Raw genomic sequence first — 13,758 nt, forward strand, 5'->3', positions numbered from 1 at the left:
GAATGAACCAAAGACTTGTTAGCGCAAGCCAAGGCTTTAATCAGCAAAAGACTGGAGTGTATTACAGCATGGTCGACCAGTCCAGACTGACCTGGGTCTGGTTAGGAGCACCCCTTTATGACCTGCCAGTAGGCGTGGCTACGAATCTCAGCCAATCACAACAACTATAAGCAAATATATACAAATATACATTGATAGTATCCTGTACTATCACAAGCCTCAAATGCATTCTATCACTCTGCAGACACACATTTTCACCTACACCCTCCTGCCACCCCCAAAAACAAGGACTTGTATCATGCCTTTTAATATACGATTTATTGCCTTGGGTTTTTCACAAGAATGATTATTAGATGGATTTGTCAATAACCAAGAGAGATTATGCCAGGAACCAGGAATCTTTATTACGAACTCCCGTTTTAGTAAAATGGTATTATCACTGTAAGGGATAGTATAGGCAGGAAGGACTGAATGGTCAGTTACCATTTAACATTTCACACAAGCACAACACAAGTCACAGCCCCAGTGATAATTCAATACATTGGAAGAACTGAGGGAAGGTTCGTCAGTCTGTTCCAGAATTTGCAAAGACATTGTGATTTTGCAAATGAGAACCATTCTGACGTTGGAGAGAAAATAACTCTTTGAAGCAGCTCTTGTGACCAGCCATTTTTGTGGAATTCAGAGCAAAGCATGCTCTGTGAATGACTGGGCCTTTTCGGTGGAACGACCAGTGCCAGGAGGGTCTTTTTGGGAAGCAAAGTGCTTCATTTTAAGTGTGACTAAGAGTGGAGGTCACTTGGAGAAATCAGTGTCTTAGTGGAATCTTAGTGGAGGCTGTCCAGTTCAACTCTTGCCTACAAAAGGACCAGGAGTGTTATGACCACAGCTCATGTGGATGGACATTTCTTCAAAGGCAATGCAAGAAGAATTCGTGAGTCCGTAGCAGCCACAACTTCAGTCTTCCCATCAGTTCAACATTAATTCTGGGCATCCAATTTCAAAGGCCTATGCTACAACATTGAATTTGAAAGACTGAACTTTGAAGTAACTTTCTAGATTTTGGTGTGGACTGTAATGTTTGGATATATCACATACATATACACTAGACACCTGCACATAGCTGGGGATAGATTTAGTGTTAATACTATGGCTTAAAAGTAAGAAATACAATTAGTGGTTTAAAATTAAACACTGTCTGGTTCATTGACTATTACTGCTTGTTACGTGCAGTCGTAACATCCTGTTGAAGACATTTGTTAGCTCCATGGTCACGGCTGGTGTAAACTTCAGCTACAACAGCAGCTGTAGGACATGCTGCCTTGGAGGTGGAGCAGAGTAGGTTCACCAGGTTGATTCTGGAAATGAAGGGGACGAGAGATTCAGTAACCTGTGAATATATTCATGGAAGTTTAGAAGGATGGGGGGTGGGATATCTTATAGAGGTAGATAGAATTGTGCATGGAAGAGATGATAAAACCAGGGACGTTGTTTCAACTGGCAGGTACGACCAAAACAAGGGACACAGCCTTAAGATTCATGAGAGTAGATTTAGGGGAGACAAGGAATTCTCTGCTCCAGAGTGCAGAGAATCTGTGGAATTCTCTGCCAGTACAGTCTGCCATGTTGAATGTATTTAAGTCACAGATAGATTTTAGGGGAATTAAAAGTTATGGGGAACAGGCGGGTAGATGGAGCTGTCCATGACCTGATTAGCTGCGATCGTATTCAATGATGGAGCAGGCTCATCGAGCCAAATGACTGACTCCTATTCCTAATTCTTATGTTCTTATAGATATTGAAATTAACAACATGATAAACAAATAAAGTATATTACTCAAATAAAATACATCCTCTTTTGCAAACAAATAGGCCCTATTCTAATGAAAAGAGCTGAAAAACTTCCTGTCTAAAAATGCTCTTGGACCACCCACAAATCTTCAGAACCTGAGCGAGATGTGTGGGCTATTATTTGTGTGTGGTTCAGAAATGGAAAAGTGTATTCTCCAAAATAAATTATGACACAGTCCAACATTTAGTTTGGAGATACAGCTCAGCAACAAGCCTTTCCAGCCCATGAGCCCACGTAATCAACTAAACTACTAATCCCATACGTCTTTGGAATGTGGGAGGAAACTGGAGCACCCAGAGGAAACCCACACAGTCATGGGGAGAATGTACAAACTCCTTACAGACAACAGTGGATCTGAACCCGGGTCACTGGAGCAGTGATAATGTGCTAACTGCTATGTTAACAGTGCTGTCCCAAGCAAGAAGCTGCAAACCAAAGCAAAAAAGTTATGAGAATAATTTTAACATCTTATCAAGGTCATGCACTGACAAGTTTATAAGCAAAATAGTGTGGTAAATACACCATAGAAACAGGTCCTGTAGCCCATCGAATGATTTACACAATTCCTATGCTCTTCCCATCTTTTATTCTCCCCCACGTTCACATAAACTGCCCCCAGATTCCACCACTCATTTAAACATTGCGGGCATTTTGCAGCATCCAATTAACCTACTGACTTGCACGTCTCTGGGATGAGGGAGGAAACTGGAGCATGCAGAGGAAACCCATGCAATCACAGGGAGAGCTTGCAAACTCTGTATAGATAGCACCCAATGTCAGGATCGAACCCAGGTTGAGATTACAAAGTCAATAATTTCAGTGACATAAAAATGGCTTCTTCTTACATGACTTCTTTCATAATTGGAACCTCTTTGTGGTCAATTAAAAACAAAAAAAATGCTGGAAACGATCAGAAAGTCAGGCAGCGTCTGTGAAGAGAGAAACTTGTTTACTCTCTCCTTCCCTGTTGTGAGAGTCCCAGACTTTAAACATTAACTGTTTTTCTCTTTCCACAGGTGCTGCCTGATCTGTTGATAGTTTCCAGCATTTTCTATATTTAATTCAGATTTCCAGCATCTGCAGGTTTCTTTGATGTTCATTTTCTCCCTGCGGTCAACACAGTGACTTGTGTGGGTGGCAGCCGATTTGCACCAATGGCAGAGTTGTAATAGCCAGATGATTTACTTTTTAGAGATACTGGTTGAGGATTAAAACAAGGCAGAGGAAAATGGAGACTTTATTTGTTTGGCACCTAACTAAGCCTAGTGAAATGATTCAGCAAAACTTTTGACTGAAAGTCAAATGATGATGGGACAGCTTTGCCTGCCATGTGGGGGGAAGCATTAGCAACTACTGACTGCATTATGTGCAGCACTATACCCCTTTAGAATAGCTTCCACTGGCAGGTGTGACTGGAAGGGCAACAGCTGACACATGGTTGCAGGCCCAGCCAGGATTGGCTCAATGCAATTTACGGTGCCCCTAATAAGCAAGGAAATGGGGAGACTTCAAGAGACTAGACACCAATGGGCATGAACCTTACTTGGAGAAGGGTTATGACAGTGGTTCTCAACCTTTCCACTCACAATACCACTTTAAGTAATCCTTAAGCCATCGGTGCTCTGTGATTGGTAAGGGATTGCTTAAGGTGGTACGAGAGTGAGAAGGGAAGGTTGAGAATCGCTGATCTAGACCTAATTGTTGCCGAAAAAAAAATTGTCATTGTCACATTTCCTTTGGAGTTATGAAATTGTGCATAATAATGAGTTAATTAGGTACGATAAAAACAGTGGTTTTCAAACATTTTCTTTCCACCCACATGCCTTACTAATCACAGAGCACCTATGGGATAGGGAATACTTAAAGTGGTATGTGAGGGGAAAGAGAAAAAAGTTGAGAAACACTGAGTTAGGGTACAATGTACATAGAAACACAAACTTTATTTCCCTGTAAAGGCACACAAAGAGGTGCCACTAGCCCAGTGCCTCCACCAAGTAGAGAATGAGAAACAACAGTCATCATGTCCATGGATCCTGCCACTTCCTCCAAAGTCGCTGCCTCCTTAATTCTTGTAACCTCCCTAGACACACCACCTCCTGTCCAGTCCAGCGATGAACCCGAGCACAAGGTGTCCAAGTCATTCCCCTCGGCCACTAGCTCCAAAACCCCAATTCAAATGGGAAAGTATTAGCATCCAAGGCCTTTCAGAAGCCCTGCTCTCTATCAGCACTCCCACATCTCCTGGTCTCGATACCTTGTACCCATGAGCTGGTTTCCAGCACAGTTGCTGTGAGTCCTTCAGCCGCTAAACCGTTCCTGACTCTATCTGGTGGTGTTCCTACTCAGCTATCCCGAGGCAGACAACTCTGTGCGAGCGACCGTGTGTGGTCTGATCTTTGGAAACCCCTCTTGGCCTGTGAACTTCACTCTGCACAGCTGGAAGTTGCTCCGATGACTGCAGGAAAGGCAGCCAGAGTTGGAATTGAAGCACAGAAAGGTGTGCTCTCACTGCTAAGAAAACAGGAATAGTCTGGATTCTGATCTGTCCCCACACAGTGGCCCACAGAAAGGTGTGCTCTCACTGCTAAGAAAACAGGAATAGTCTGGATTCTGATCTGTCCCCACACAGTGGCCCACAGAAAGGTGTGCTCTCACTGCTAAGAAAACAGGAATAGTCTGGATTCTGATCTGTCCCCACACAGTGGCCCACAGACAGGCTTTGGAACCACTCAGAACAACCAAAGTTCTGGCAAGGGGAAAGGAAACTGCAGGAGGCTCAGACTTTGAATTGAACTGAATGGCTTATTGTCATGTGCACCAGGGTACAGTGAGATAGCACAGTTTTGTAGCTCCCACAGCAAGTACACCAGGTAGTGCAAAATAAAAGTGCAGAGCACGGTGTTACAGAAAACAGGTTCAGTTAAAACATTTGGTTCGGACGCCTGCCTACATTCTGCTCATACCTTGATGAAGAGCTCAAGCCTGAAACGTTGGTTCTGCATCTTTATCTTTTCTATATAAAAGTACACTGTTTGACCTGCTGAGTTTCTCCTGCATTGTGTTTTTAATTCAGTCTTCAGAGTTTCATGTTTTACACAGTTAAAACAGTGCATGCATCATTTTACAAATGAGAGGTCTGTTTAAGGGTCTGATAACAGTGGAGAAGAAATTGTACTTGAATCTGGTGGTGCATGTTTTCAAACTCATGAATCTCCTGCCCGACAAGGCGGGTGGGGGGGTTTGGAGAGTGTGACCAGGTTGAACAATACTTTGTACAGTGTTTAAAATAATGACTCTCTTGCCTCCGTGTCAAAACCTTTCAGATTTAAACAGGACCCTGAAAGGGACGTGAACGATGGGAACATGTGTGTGAATCTCTTCTTTTGCTTTCAGTTGTGTTGTTAAGACAAGGATTGCTCAGAAAGGAAAGGATCCATGTGGAAGCATGAAAAAGAGGAGCGGGTGGTTTATCTGCCATTCTAGGTAGGAATCTGCTATCGGCCAACTCAAAACCCACAAATGACAGGGTCCCCAACCTCTGTTTCCCACACTTACAGTATGCCTTCTCCTCCTAGCCAGAGGAAAGATGGTCTTCACCTTCCTCCCCTCCAGTCCCCATCATCCTCCATAAATTCTGCAACCTTCAATGAGATTCCATCAGTGAATACATCTTCTCTTCCTCATCCCTCCCCTTGCCTCTCAGCGTTCTGAAGTGATTGTCCCCTTTGCATCTCCCAAGTCTGCCCTCCACCGACCACCTCCCTTCTCATGGCATTTTCCCACGCAGGTGTGAGAGGTGCAACCTCTATCTTTTTTAACCACCTCCCTTCCTATTGTTCAAGGACCCAAACCCGTCTTCTGGGTGAAGCCACCATTCACTTACACTTCTTTTAACCTTGGGTCCTGTTTCAGCAGTCTCCTTTATATTAGAGAAACTGAAGGCAGATGACTTTGAATCAGTAAAAGGTGGACTCTGATCTTGCAGTCTTCTGTCACTTTAATTCTGGATCCTATTCTCACTCGGACACCTCTCTCTTTAACCGCCTACCATGTTCCAAGAATGCCCAATGAGGGACAGGACAATGATAATGGGTTCATTGACTGACACATTGGACAATGTGCACATACACCAAAATTCTTACTGAACAAGTACTTTGCACAAAAAAATAACAAAAAATAGTAAGATAATAAAGAGCTATCTTGAAGCAATAAAGTGACAATAATAGTGCAATCTTTTTGTGCTGTGGGAGCAGTCCATGGTTAGTGTATCAAAGGGACGTTCAAGAGTGATAGCCATTGGAAAGAAACTGTTCTTGAACCTAGAAGTGATGGCCTTCATTCTTCTGTTCCTTCTGCCCTAAGCTAGCAGTGGAAGAGGTGGTGACCAGGTTGATGGGGGTCCTTTATGATGTTGGCTGCTTTCTTGAGGCAGTGTCTCACAACGTTTCCTTCAGTGGCTGGGATGGACTTTGCCCAGCCAATCATAGAACAGTACATGCCCAGGCCCTTTGGCCCACCACATCTATGCTGACCACTATGGCAATTTAAACTAATCCCATGGACATGGACTGAATCCCTCTGTTCCTTGCCTACTGGACATGCCTGTCTAAATGCCACAAGAGAACTCTGCACTATTGTTTTGCCACTTTTTTCCTCGCACTATTATCCATTTTTGCATTAATTATATCTTCTTAATATAATTCAAGGTATTTTATAGCTTCTGAAGTCGCTGTTTAGCTGCAGCTCGTAAGTATTTCAGTGCATGTACAATGTATATGACAACAAACATTCTCATTGAACATATTCAGTCGCAGGGATAAAGTGTAAACTCGATACAGATGGTCTTGCAGGTCGTGGTCAATGAGGAGCTGTAACAATGTGAGCGACTATGATGATTGCAAGCATCAAATGGAGCATCAAGCAGACCACTGCCTCAAAGCAGCAAAGACCTGGGTCCAGAATTGACCCCTGGTGCTTCCCTGAACAGTCAGTATATGTGTAGTAACACCCGACGGCCAGCAGGCAGTGATGCAGCCTCACTGCAGCTTGCTGTTGATCTTTGAGCTGTGCAACAGGGAATCGACAGGAGACTGCAGATGCTGGAATCTGAAGCCAAACACATCTGCTGGAGAAACTCAGCAGCCCAAGCAGCATCAGTGGGAAAAGAAGAGTGGTTGATGTTCTGGGCTAAGAAGGTTGATTGATTTTGTTTTACTTTGCCTTTTCTGTAAATTTTTTTAGCCTTTATGCTGATCAAAGGTGCTGGCTGTCCATCCTATTTATTCCTCTCATAACCTTACACACAGGATTAGGAGTAAAGAAAAGGAGCCAGTGAAAATGGGTTGCAGGGTTACAATGAGAATGACACTGACAAACTGGCATTTTGGAACAGTGGGGTGTTAGACATTGCACCATCTGCTGGTGGTTCTCATCCTTCACCACTTCACACATTGTTGGAGAGGGCAGCAGAGCGGCTCTGTACTCTTTTGGCAATCATTGATGATCATTCAGGGTACTGCAGAGGTCAGTGCTGGGCCTGCAACTGTTCACGATGTATGTTAATGATCTGGAAGAGGGGACAGAGTGTAGTGTATCTAAGTTTGTTCAAGACATGAAATTGAGTGGAAAAATAAATTTGTGCAGAGGATACAGAAAGTCTACAGCACACATGTCAAACTCTGGCCCGCGATATAATTATATTTGGCCCGCAAGATCATATCAAAAATGTATTAGAGGTGGCCCGCTAGCCGCCGCACCAGTATAGCGCATGCACAGTAACCGCTGTGTCCCAGGGTGAGAGAGAGAGAGAAAAATCCTGGTCCTTGAAAAGTAGTGGTGGGTGGTTTTATAAACATGCTGTCGTGTCCCCCCACCCACCCCCCCACCGCAGCGCGGCCTGGTCGGTGTCAGGGGAAGCCAAGGCCGCTTCCCAGCGCCCGGAACCCCAGTGGCACAGCGTTTCTTGGAGCTGCAGATGGAGTCGAGACGCCGGAGGGAAGATTGGGGCTCCCCGCCGGGCAATGGGGGCGCTGGCCGCCGGCCGCCCTGCGCCTTCCCACCGGACCAGCGGCGGGTGCCCGGAGTACACGTGGAGAGCGAGGCTGGTCGGGCAGGTAGGGTGGAACCCCCCCACCAATCTTGGGAGTGGCGTGGGCTGGATCGGGATTAGCCGCGCTCACCTGCTCCTCCACCGCTGACTGGGATCCCAGCGTGGTCCTGAGGGCGGAGACTGACCTGGAAAGGTCCTGGGACACCAGCACGGAAAGTAGAGCAGGGTACAGATCAGAAACAGGCCCTTCGGCCCTTTGACTCTACCTCGTGAAAACCCAACACTGGAGAAACTCAGCGGGTTAAACCGTATCCTTTATCCAGCAGAGATGTACCTGACAATGTTTAGCCCTTGATCCCCCTCATCAATGTATGAGCGAAAGTCTGTGGTTCTCGTAAAAACACCAGAAGGGAGACACTCAGCAGGTCAAAGGGGGTCCGGGAGAAACTCAGCAGGTCAAAGGGGGATCCGGGAGAAATTCAGTAGGTCAAAGAGGGGTCCGAGAGAAACTCAGCAGGTCAAGGGGGAGGGGTCCGGGAGAAACTCAGAAGGTCAAGGGGAGGGGGTCCGGGAGAAACTCAGCAGGTCAAGGGGGGTCCGGGAGAAACTCAGCAGGTCAAGGGAGGTCCGGCAGAAACTCAGGGGGGGCCTGACCTCGCCAGGACCGTTGTCCACTCTCCCTCCCTGCCGCGGGCCGACCCACGACTCACGGTGACGGGGCCGCTGATCTGCCGAGATGCCGCCCTGCAGCGAGAGCCGATGCCCCCGCACTGTCGTTGTCCAACCCGATCTCCCGCAAACCCCGCCCTCCCGCACACAGGCCTGAGTAAGTATTATGAACTTTAATCTCAGGATAAAATGATCTTCCAATAGTTTCATGTCACAGTGATAAATATATTCCTGGTTAAAAATGGTCCTGCACCTGGATACAAGCTCATTAGGCATAAAACGTGAAAAGTGTGTAAATCAAAGGATATCTGTACCAATGGAAAAAGGGCATGGCAAATAACCCTGCTAGAGTTCATGCCCACAATCAGTCACCCATTTGATTGTTTCAGGAATCATGTTATTCTCCCACATTCTCAATAGCCCTCAGATTTTATTATTCGACAGCACACTAGCAACATTTGACAAATCCTCTATAGAGAAATATTATTTATTGAATATTTTATTTCTCATTTGTTAATGCTTCTGGAAAGAGTTTATCCAAAACTATTATTAAACATTTATTTTAATAAGAAAAAGTTTAACATTACATATGTTGAAAGAAGAGAAAACATGCAGATGTTGTTGAAAATTTTCAATAAATATTTAGTTCGGCCCTCAACTTAGTCCAAGTTTTTAATTTTGGCCCTCCGTGAATTTGAGTTTGACACCCCTGGTCTACAGAGTGAGTGGTAAGGGCCTGGAGTGCAATGTTGGTAAATGTGAGGTTATCCAAGGAAAATGAAGATCAGGTTATTATTTAAATGGCAAGTGAGAGCAGCATACTGCTGTGCAGAAGGACGTACATGAATTGCAAAAGATTGATTGGAAAGTGCAGCAGGCTATCAAAAAGGCAAATGGAATGTTGGCCTTCATTGCTAGAGGATTTGAATTTAGAAGCAGGGAGGTATGGTGCAATAGTATAAGGTACTGGTGAGGGCGGATCTGGAGTATTGCCTACAATTCTAGTCTCCTTATGTACTGGCTTTGGAGGCAGAGGTTCATCAGGTTAATTCCAGAGATGAGGGGGTTAGCCTATGAGAAGAGATTGAGTCGTCTGGGACTGTACTCACTGGAATTTAAAAAGAATTAGAGGGAATCTTATAGAAATGTATAAAATTAGGAAAGGCATAGATAAAATAGAGGTAAGTAAGCTGTTTCCATTGGTGGGGAAAAGTAGAACTAGGGGACTAGCCTCAAGATTCAGGGTAGTAGATTTAGGACAGAGTGGGAAGAACTGCTTTTCCCAGAGGGCAGTGAATCTGTAGAATTTGCTTCCCATTGAAGCAGTACAAGTTACCTCAGTAAATATATTTAAGGCAAAGTTGGATAGATTTTTAAAGAGTGGGGGAATTAAGGGATATGGGGGAAAGACAGGTAGGTGGAGATGAGTCTATCATCAGATGAGCCACGATCTAATTGAATGGTGGAGCAGGCTCAACAGGCCAGGTGGAATACTCCTGCTCCTATTTCTTATGTCCTTATGTACTCCTACCCCTGCCTCCTGTAACCAAGTCAAGACTTGGTGAGCCAAAGAGTCTGATTCAGAGCTGCAGGTCCATATGACAACATAGAGTGAGAAAGAATTAGCATTTTTATTAAGCATTTCATCTTCTCATTGTATCCCAAAAAGCTTCACAACCAATGAAATACTTTTGAAGTGTAGTCACTACACACAGGCACCAGCTTTACCGAGGAGTTTAATTTCAGTTGCAGTTGTCAGTGCAGATTCAAGTTGAGTTGCTTTTCTTAATGATTTTTAAAAATATTAATTTTAAAGTTTAGAGATGCAGCATTGTAACAGGCCCACAAACCCCTGATGCCCAAATGTACCCATATGATTAATTAATCTATAAACCTCAAACACCTTTGGAACCTGAGAGGAAACCAGAGTACCCGGAGAAAACCCATGTGGACAACATACAAACTTCTTGTAGAAGCAGCAGAATGCAGCTTGCTGGCATAATAACAGTATTGTGCTAACTGCTATTCTAACCATGCTGACCCATGTATTTAAGCAAGATTTCTGCTCAAATTCACTTCCATGTTACTAATCTTGCACCAAACAGCACAACCTTGATGGCTTTAAGCATGGTCATTTCGGATTATCTGATTAAAGAGCTGAAAGTGAGTCAATGACAATAAATAAGCAATTTCCTTCAGATGAGTGAATAACCTGCCATTTACAAGAAGGGAAGGATCACTTCATTACAGGTTGACTTATAGTCAATGGGAATTGGCGGAACAGATGTGCATGGAAATTGCAGATAATGGAGAGGAGTCACGTGATGGAGTAGTGGCCGGACGGTGAACTCCAGCCCTCTCCAGAAAAGTCGGGAAAAACAAAGGAAAACACAAAGGCACAGAAATAAAAGTTACAGAAAAGTGAGTATAAAGGTGGAAAGAAGATGGCGACAAAAAAAGAAAAATCGAAAGCAACGGTAAGAAGAGAGGAAGAGAAGACAACGGAGGAAGAAGGAGAAGGCCTTACCTGTTCGAAGAGGCCCGCTGTGGAGAGAGAAGCCCACTTCCTCAGGTCGGTAGAAATAGGACTACAAAAATGGCTCGCAGAGCCGAGTAAAAGTGCGCAACCGCGCATGCACGATACTTCGCGCATGCGCGATGCGAATGAAAAAAAACACACCGACGGGAGGGGGGACCAGCTGGGGAGTCGATCTCCACAGCCGGCAACGACAGCTGCAGAACACCTGCAGCAAGAAGAGACCACAGAAGACAATAGAAACAAGAAAGAAGAGGAGGAAAGGGCACCAAAGAAACAACAGATGGCCAACCCAGAGGAAGAAGAAGAGGAAGAGGAAGAGTACAGAGAAATAGAAGAAGAAAAGAAAGGCAAGATAAAGGATATACTTTCTCTTATTAAAGGATACATGGAGTCATTTAAAGAATGGCAAACACAGGAATTTAAGGATTTAAGAAAAAGAATAAACAACACAGAAGAGAAAATAAATAAAATAGAGATGACCTTAACAGAAATGGGAAAGAAAATGGACAAGATGGAAGAGCGGGCAGTAGCAGCAGAAATGGAGGTAGAAGACTTAAAAAAGAAATTGGAGAAATCTAATAAAAAAACTAAAGAGACACAAGAACTACTAGCTCAAAAAATAGATACAATGGAAAACCATAACAGAAGAAATAACATAACATGGGCCTTAAGGAAGATGAAGAAGGCAAGAATATGAGGGAGTTTATAAAAGAGTGGATCCCTAAGACCCTAGGATGTCCAGAACTACAGCAAGAAATGGAAATAGAAAGGGCACATAGAGTATTGGCCTCTAAACCACAACCACAACAAAAACCAAGATCTATTGTAGTAAAATTCCTAAGATATACTACAAGAGAAAAGGTACTGGAGAAGACAATGGAAAAAGTAAGAGAGGGCAACAAACCACTGGAGTATAAAGGGCAAAAAATCTTCATTTATCCAGATATAAGTTTTGAACTCCTAAAGAAGAGAAAAGAGTTCAATACAGCAAAGGCGATTTTATGGAAGAAAGGGTATAAATTTATACTAAAGCATCCAGCGGTATTGAAAATATTTATTCCAGGACAACAAAACAGACTATTCTCGGATCCAGAAGAAGCACGAAAATTTGCAGAACAATTACAAAAATAGACTGAGGGAGGAAGACGGGTAATGAGAGTAAAAATGATCACGATTGATATGTAAGTGGGTAAAGACAAAAATAGACTGAGGGATGAAGACGGGTAATGAGAGTAAAAATGATCATGATTGATATGTATGCGGGTAAAGAGGTATAAGAGTGAATAGAGACAATGTGCATACGTGAATGTATCTGTACTTAGAGGAAAATATAGATAGAATAGACAAGAATTAATAAGGGAAGGTAATGGAATAGAGAGAATAAGGAGGGAATTAAAAGAGTGACCTTTGTGACATATGAAAAGTGAAATCTTTTCTGGGGGGGGCTGGGTGGGGGGAAATAGCGGTCACTGCAAAATCAGTTGACGCTTGCGAGTGGATTCGCAAATCCAAATGGAGAGGGGAGATGTGGTTGTCCGACAAGGGATAAAGGACAACTCAGGAGGGGAAGTGGAGATTGGGGATAAATAAGATAGAAATAGGAGAATAAGGAAAATGTTGGATGTTGTAGGAATGTTGTCTTATAAAGAGTTGAAAATAAGAAAACAGAAATGGAAAAGGAGGAAAGGTAATGATGGAAAAACAGAAAGAGAAGATAAACAAAATATAAACTATATGAACTATATGACTTTAAATATTAATGGAATACATAACCAAATTAAAAGGAAGAAACTACTAAATTTAAATGAATAAATGTATTCCATTAGAAAAAAATAACATATAGGTTAAGAAATAATATTGAAATATTCGAACAAGTATAGGAGCCTTACATTAAATACAATAGCGAAAACCTACCGGGGACAAACATTACCTAAGTTGATGGAAGGAGAAGGAAAGAAAAGAATGGACTCAGTAGAATTTCTGGTGTATTTTTGTTGAATGACAACATTGTCTGACTGGCTTAATGCAACCTAGATTGTATACCTAAAATGGATGAGGGGGGGGGTGGGGGGGGGGGTGGCTTGGGAGGAGGGGGGGGGGGAGAAAAAGTCACTGTATATGTGTGAAAAAGAAATAGTGTATATCATGGCTAATGTGATTTATGGTGTGAAAAATAAAAAATTTAAAAAAAAAGAAAAAAAAAAGAAAAAAAAAGAAATTGCAGATAATGGTAAAAATAATAGAATGGTATCACTGAAGATTTTAACTTCCCTAATATTGACTGGGGCACCAATAGTACAAAGGGCTTGGATGGGGCTGGACTGTTAAGTGTGCCTAAGAGAGCTTCCTGAATCAATATATTGAGAGCCCTGTTAGAGAGGGCCTCTGCTGAGAGAAAGGGTGTGACTTAAATAATGGGGGTGGATGCACTTTGGGGCAACTGACCAAACCATTAGTTTTAAAATAGTTATAGAGAAAGGTCCACAAGTTAAAGTCCTAATTTAGGGCAAGGCTGATTTTGGAGCCATTAGGCAGGAACTTGAAGTTGAATGGGAGAGATGTTAGCAGGTAAGGTGAGTTGACATGAGTTCAGGCGCTACATGTTCCTGTTATGATGAAGGGCAAGTTTTGGAAGTTTAAGGAACCCTG

At 43.3% G+C, this 13,758-nt stretch overlaps 1 protein-coding gene across 6 annotated transcripts in view; it reads right to left on the reverse strand.

Moving 5' to 3' along the window:
- The window catches only part of vwa8 (von Willebrand factor A domain containing 8), a 257,379-nt gene that overhangs the window by 33,960 nt on the left and 209,661 nt on the right, over positions 1-13,758 (reverse strand). The gene's annotated exons all lie outside the window — the stretch shown is intronic.

This window comes from Narcine bancroftii, chromosome 7 (genome assembly GCF_036971445.1).
Source record: "Narcine bancroftii isolate sNarBan1 chromosome 7, sNarBan1.hap1, whole genome shotgun sequence".
NCBI lineage: Eukaryota > Metazoa > Chordata > Chondrichthyes > Torpediniformes > Narcinidae > Narcine > Narcine bancroftii.